The following is a 6,784-nucleotide window of genomic DNA, read 5'->3' as shown; positions in this document are numbered from 1 at the left end:
TGCTTAGGTAATGCAAATGAACACAATGACAGGTGTCAGATAATTTGTTGTTAATTGGCTGTGTTAAGAGAAAATGAGGAGCAAAATATTAGCTTCTTTTTGAAAACAGATTCAAACAGTTATCATAACTCCTCAATGGGTGCCTATGTAGCCTCCAAACATTCTTATCCATAGAGATTTTTCAGGTAGGGAATTCAGTCTTGGTTCTGCAGTTAGACTATCTTGAGACATTCACAGCTATGAACTTAATTTTTACTAGAGAGATGTTTCTAAAATTAGGTGGGAACTGCATATAAAGAGTAAAGTTTACTCTGCGATGAGCCCAGAGTTCCTGACTCTATGCTTTGTGGACATTGAGGCATTTGTTATTCGATAACCTTTATTGCACTTTCTAGTGTAAAGGACATAAAATATCAACCAATGGAACATTTTTTTTTCTTTTTTTCTTATCTCATATGATTGCATCTGTCACAAAGGCTAACTTACTGATTAATGGACTCCAAAGATTTTCTGGGAAATTGTGTTCAACTAATTGATCATTTTCTGACATTTAATTCTTCTTTTTCTTTTACATCTTCTATACACTTGCTGCATGCAGAACATGAGAATATATTTCATAAAATGTATAAATACAAAATAATTAAAGTGGTATCTCCAATTGTTTCAGGAATTAAAATAACATCTTGGCAAACGTTGTATCAGCAGATGCAGGGCTAGTTTCTGCATCATTCAGCTTTGCTTGTAGCAAAGGTATGGGCCTACCTTAAAACAAGTATAAACGAAGAAAAATGATTCACTTTTCATTATTTGCATTAATTTGGATTCAGTCTCTAAAATCATTGTATTAACTGTTCAAAAATAAACAAGAGTATAATCCCATAACTACTATTTAAATCAGAGTACTTTATATTAGAAGGCAAATGTGCGTTCTTACTTTCAATAAAAAACTTGCTTTCTTAGATTAAATTAGAGGCTGGTTAAAAGGTTTTGGACACATTTGTAAATGCAGATCAATATGAAGAGTATTTAACTATACATAAGAAATGGGATCCAACCTTTGGAAAGTAATCAACTCTATTCATTATTTCCACTTCTTCCAAGTCTGTTTACTAATATTTAGAATGCCACGTATAAAATGCAGTTTATAGCAACTATATAGTATACATATTATTTCTCAAGGTGAAATTTTGACCTATATTTATGGATTACTACAAAAAAAAAAAGTACAGACAGTTCAATATGACACATATTTTGTCTTAAATAACAATGTTCAAGCAAATGAAAAAAAAAAGCTCAAATTGTTATATGCCACCTCTTAAAAGGGTAACACAGATAAGCTCCTCAGCAATGGGTGCCTTTATATTTTGTTTTGTCCCACATCAGACCTAATTAAACTTATTCTTCTTCTCAGTGTAGCTAAGATGAAGTAGTTGGCACCATTTGTCATGGTTTAAACATACACAAAGTTGTTAACATATCTCAGCTAAGGCTTTGTGACTTCTCACCAACTTGATCTTGAGAATAACCTTAACAAACGGAGGTCAGCAAGTCCTTGTTTTACAGAGATGAGGAACTATTTACCTTTCCAAGATTTTAAACCCACTTCATTTACTGCTTTTCTAACAATTATGAGAGTGAGAACTGAATTCCAAGCAGGAAATTTCTGTTATATATGTTCAAACAGCAAAAGATGCTCTCAGATTTTTTTTAACTGCAGGTGTAATTGTTAGCTTGTCAAGGCATAGCTCAATCTTTGAGCAGTGGATTTACCCACATTCCACACATTTTTGTCTGTAGTTAGGAATCAGATTCATTTCCAAAGAAATGAAGTGACAGCAGGTGTCTTTGACATGCGTATGCAATTTTTATAAACCCAGTACAATTAGCTATATAATTTTTACTTCTAATGTAATAAAACAAGGATATTTCTGAAACACACTGGTCTCCAGGTCTTTCTTATCCAACAACAGCCATCACTACAACTGATACAAAGTAATTTCAAATTACTTTGAAAGTACAAATTCCTCTCTGAAAACTCCTAAATCAAGGCTTTTTCTGAAGTATTGATAACATTCAATTTCTAAGGTGGAAAACTTAGACCTGTTGCTGAAAAAATTTAAAATAACAACAACAACAAAAATGATGCTAGAATCCTGAAAATATTTTTTAAAAGTCAAACAAAATTACAGACATTCAAGACCCTAGATTTTTGAGGAAAGAACTTGACTTGTTTCTATTACTCCAAGGAAATATAAATAAAAGTATACATAACTGTCCTGGGTTCAGCAGTAGCAGTCATGTTTCTCCTCCTTGGTAGCTGATGCGGTGCAGTGTTTTGACTTTCGGCTTGGGAACAGAGCTGATAGAGATGTTTTGGTTTGGCCAAGGACTTTGTGAGCCTCATGCTCTGCCAGGGAGGAGGGGAAGCTGGGAGGAAGCAGAGACAGGACACCTGACCCAAACTGACCAAAGAGGTATTCCATACCACAGCACGTCATGCCCAGGATGTAACTGGGAGTTAGCCGGAAGGGCTGGGAGACGGCAGGGTTGGAGGAGGTATCGGTCGGAGCTTGGTCGGGCTGGGGGGGGGCGAGTTATCGGTCGGCTGGTGGTGAGGTGTTGTATTCCCTTGTTATTTCCTTTATCATTATTATCATTGGTGGTAGCAGTAGTGATTTGTGTTATACCTTAGCTACTAAACTGTTCTTGTCTCAACCCGTGGGAGTTGCATTCTTTTCAATTTTCCTCTCCATCCCTCCGAGAGCAGGGGGAGGGCAAGAAGGGGGGGGGGGGGAAGTGAGCGAACGAATTACCTGACTGGGTTTAAACCACGACAATAACATTGAAAGTCCAGAGAGGAAAAAGTACATTGCTATGTTTAAGTTGAATCTGTGCAAGGTACATATTTATTATCATATATATGGGGAATTTTTTTGTCATTCTCAGAGTTCCCATAAGCAAAGTAATGAGTTCTTTGAGCATGGGTCTATATTCAAAGGTCCTCATCCAACTGGATAGGTATGTAAATATTCACAATGGACTTAACATCTTGAGGGCTGAAAGTTAAACAGAATCATAACCAACAGGTTATGCTTTACATTTGTATGTATGAATATACTAAATGTTCATGAGAAACACAAGCAAACTCAAACCATATCTAGGGCTTCAGCTTCTCTCTTTTTGATAGAACAATGCTTTCCAAGCCCTTTTGTAAGTCTGGCCCTACAGTTTAAATTTCTGAAATATTCAGGAAAGTTCTTCCTACTTATTTTAGCACTGGATTATGACAGTTGTCCCACCAGAAGTGGACTCCTAGCTAATGATTGCAAGCTGGATAGGAATGAGCCAAGACTAACAATATTAGAAAATAATTGCCAGAAAAATGCTTGCTGAGCAAGGATAAACAATATCAGCTCAAAATTGTGACATGATGAAAGGCAAACAACAATGAACAATGCCCAACAGAGATTACCAAAAGGTTAGAATGAGCAATGTTCCCTTGTTCAGCCAATTTCATTAAATGAAGCTAAATGACACTAGACACTGATTAGTGAGTAAATGGACAAAACATGGGTAAGACATTGACTAGGCAAGATAAATAAAAAACCCTATTTTATTCTTTTCTGTATGTAACAGCATGACTATACACTACAGCACAGCTTTTCTTCGTATATTTGTTCTGTAATTCTGGGATTGTACAACCCAAGATGTATACATTCTCACATAAATAAGCGATTTTCAAATTCACCCAAGTGGCCTCTGCTTTGTTCTTATTCTCTACCCGTGAAGACTTGTAATTCCAGTTCATTAACTAAAGCAAAAACTCTGTGGTGCCCTTATGGATTCTGTGGGTTGAGTTTTCTCTCCAAAAAAGTTACACTAGGGGAGTTAGTCCATAATTTCAGTGAACAGTTCTTAGAAACAGCACTTGTAAAAACCAAGAACTTTAGTTATGAGAGTAATGGCTGTGGAATATGAACAAACAACAGTAAATCTTCTCTAATACTTATGCAACTGATTCTCTGCTAGCGATGTTCTCTGAAATGACACCCAAGAAATGCATGGCAAGGCAATTTTTTTTTATGACAGACATCGAATTCTCATAAGGCTTGTAGCTGGACTGTTTCATATATGACACAGACTACAAGAGAACTATTCATAAAACGCATAGCTATGTGGAGCAGTACAGGTCAATGTTACGGAGTCTGGGGTTCTTTTAAGGCAAGTCATCAAATCTCACAATTGCAAACTCAGTAACTGGTGATCAAGTGGAAACTACAATTCAGAATTAGCAAGGCTTGTGCTAGCTGAGTAACTCCATTGCACTGAATCCTAAGTAGAGCACTGTATACAAGTATACCAAGTCTTAGACACTTCAAAGTTTCATTATTAGTCCACCAAAACAACAGGGGTAGCAATATCAATAATATAGGAAAAAGAGGCTAATTTCACTATATAGATGCCAGCCTACAAAGGTATGACACAGAGCTCTAGCACCCTTGAAACAAGTCACAAACAATTTTACCAAGAAAGCACTGAAATAAAGATTCACTGAAAGGAGATAAAGTAAGAGAAATAACATCCAGCTGTTGGGCTAAGAAAAAGCCAGAAGTGGGGCCTTACATTCACTGCTCAACCGTACACTACTATTGAGAGACACTGAGAGGAAAGAATTCAAATAATTGCTTCAATCAAGAATCTTGAGAGGGCTATATTTTGTGCTGTTATTTCTCATAAGAGTGAAGACAGGACCTTTGCTTTAGTTAATATTCACTTGACTTGACACATCATTACAAGCATTAGTATTAATGTATAGTATTAAAAAAAATTGTACCAGCCCTTGCCTGGGCTTCTGAATGGCATTTATCTTTATTAGTCAATTCAGCAAGTGGAGATAGGGAAAGATGCCATACAAAAAGTCTGACTTTGTGAGAAGTACTGAGAAACCAGCTCCTACTACTTTCCTCACCTTGGAAATATAGATGAGCTTGAAAATATTCAGAAACACAGCAAAAGCTAAGTTCCTCTTCCACAGCTGCGTTGCCATGGTAGGTTTGTTGTTCTTGTATTTTGTTGTGCTAATATCTTTCAGTGGACAAAGGATTCATTATACATCTTTCAGATAGCACATAGCAGTAAAAAAGAAATACAGGATTGTATGGAATCATAATTCTACTAAAGTTACCATGAATAGCTGAAGTCAACATTTTAGCAAATAATTATTTAAATTATAAATAAAAACAATAAAAAATTCAGACTAAAACACAAAACCACAATTTTACAAAAGAGAAGCTGGGGTTCAGTTCTGACCTGAGGAATGATGCTTCCCAGGTATCTAAACTGTAGGCACTCACACCTAAACCAGCCATCCTAGCTCTGCATCATAGCCAGTAGAGTAAAATAATTTCTCACTGATGAGCCCTCTGTATTAGTCAATGAAAGGAGCTCATGATGTCCAGTTTAGATGTAGATATCTAACTTTTTAATGTTTAGTGAGCTAAATTTTCCATAACGCCTTTTTCTTGTCACTCAAGTATGGCAATTCTCAGTTAACCTTTACAAAAAACTTAGTAAGAAGAAACCACACAGTAAGTTAATGCTCACATTGTGCGCAGTTTGAATGTAGGGTTCACGCTGTCTGCTTGGCTGAGCAGAGTTCCTGCACCTTTTGGCAGGCAGCTCCACAAAAGGGGTCGTGCACAGAGCATCGAATAGTATTCCTAGTGAGAAGTTTATAAAAAGCATCCTAAATGCCAAATGAAATCTTCTTTCTGTAAATGGACAACTAACAGTGTTCTTTAAAACTCATTCAATCAATTCAGCTTTGGTAATACGAAATGAAAGGAATTTTATGTTCAGTGCTGGCTGCTATGATGCCATTGAGCATTTCTAATCTGTCCTTAGTGTCTTAACTACAAAAAAAAACAGAGTTACTATCCAGAATGTGCTGTTAAATACCTTACCCAGAACAAAAAAAAAAAAAAAAAAGAAACTGCTTTTAAACACTAAGTCATAAATTCCCTTAATTCCAAAGCTGTGCAAATCTTTCATGCTCACATATATTCCTCTGAGCACATTTCATACCAAGTGGCCTTTCCTTTTCTGCTTCTTTACACAATATTTGTGGGTAGCCACTTAAGAACACTTGAATGAATCATGCTGAAGTGCTTATGAATATCTCTTTTGCTCTGGATTATTTATGGTGCAAGACTCTCTTTATTGAGATATTACAACTATCTATCTGAGGTAAGCAGACATTTGTGCACCCAGTCCACAAATTGTAGCTTTCTTTTTTTTAATTACTGTTTTCCGTACAAGTGCCTCACCTTGTATGGGGTAAAGATGTCAGAATGAATCTGAGAGATGATGTTGAGTTGACATAAGACATCCTTATATCAGTAAATTGAAAAAGTCTTAGGCAATCTAAATTGGCAAAGAATCTTCCTCTTATGAAGGTTACAGTTTATTTCTTCACTGGAACATATCAGATGATACAATACCATGTTTATCACAGTTCAGATTAAATTGAAGCAGCATGTTAATCTTCTGTTTGTTTTAGTGTTTGTCCTTAGTAGATGCCAAATGTTTATCGTAACTTGATCTGTTCTCTTGTGCTACTGAGTTAATTTCTTAATTTCATATATATTTTGTATGTATATATACTTTCTAAAGATTACAAATCAGCACACCTTAAAACTTGGAGTCAGATCTTCTGCTGCATCTTCATTGAAATGGATGTTTGAATCAGCTACAGATATGATGCTGTATGGTGACTGCAATGCCT

The 6,784-nt window shown here is 35.9% G+C and overlaps 1 protein-coding gene across 1 annotated transcript in view; it reads right to left on the bottom strand.

Moving 5' to 3' along the window:
* The window catches only part of BCHE (butyrylcholinesterase), a 407,570-nt gene that overhangs the window by 252,198 nt on the left and 148,588 nt on the right, over positions 1-6,784 (bottom strand). The gene's annotated exons all lie outside the window — the stretch shown is intronic.

Source organism: Pezoporus flaviventris, unplaced genomic scaffold, assembly GCF_033815535.1.
Source record: "Pezoporus flaviventris isolate CSIRO_AGI_PZ_B2104156 unplaced genomic scaffold, CSIRO_AGI_Pfla_v1 ptg000013l, whole genome shotgun sequence".
Lineage (NCBI taxonomy): Eukaryota > Metazoa > Chordata > Aves > Psittaciformes > Psittacidae > Pezoporus > Pezoporus flaviventris.
Note: the sequence above shows the minus strand (reverse complement) of the source record. Positions and strands in the feature narration are given on the sequence as shown.